We start from the raw sequence: 277 nt of genomic DNA, 5'->3' as shown, positions 1-277 counted from the left end.
CTCAAACCCCACGGAGGGTCACCACGACCTGCCCACGTTCCCTGCCTTTGTTCCCCACCCTCTGCGGTTGCGGGGCAGGGGGTGAGCGCGGCCGGCGCTGGGCTGCAGCCAGACGGCTCAGCCGAGAAAAAGGAAGCGAAATTGTGAGGGCATGAAAGCACATCAGGAAACCACCAACGGTTTTGGCCACCGCGCTAAAAAGCAATGCTGGCGGGCGAGTGCCACCTGGTACAATTCCTCAGGGTAGCAATTTCCCTGGCCGCGTCCCGCGTCCCGC

The sequence above is a fragment of the Acanthisitta chloris genome, unplaced genomic scaffold (genome assembly GCF_000695815.1).
Source record: "Acanthisitta chloris isolate BGI_N310 unplaced genomic scaffold, ASM69581v1 scaffold27461, whole genome shotgun sequence".
Lineage (NCBI taxonomy): Eukaryota > Metazoa > Chordata > Aves > Passeriformes > Acanthisittidae > Acanthisitta > Acanthisitta chloris.
Note: the sequence above shows the minus strand (reverse complement) of the source record.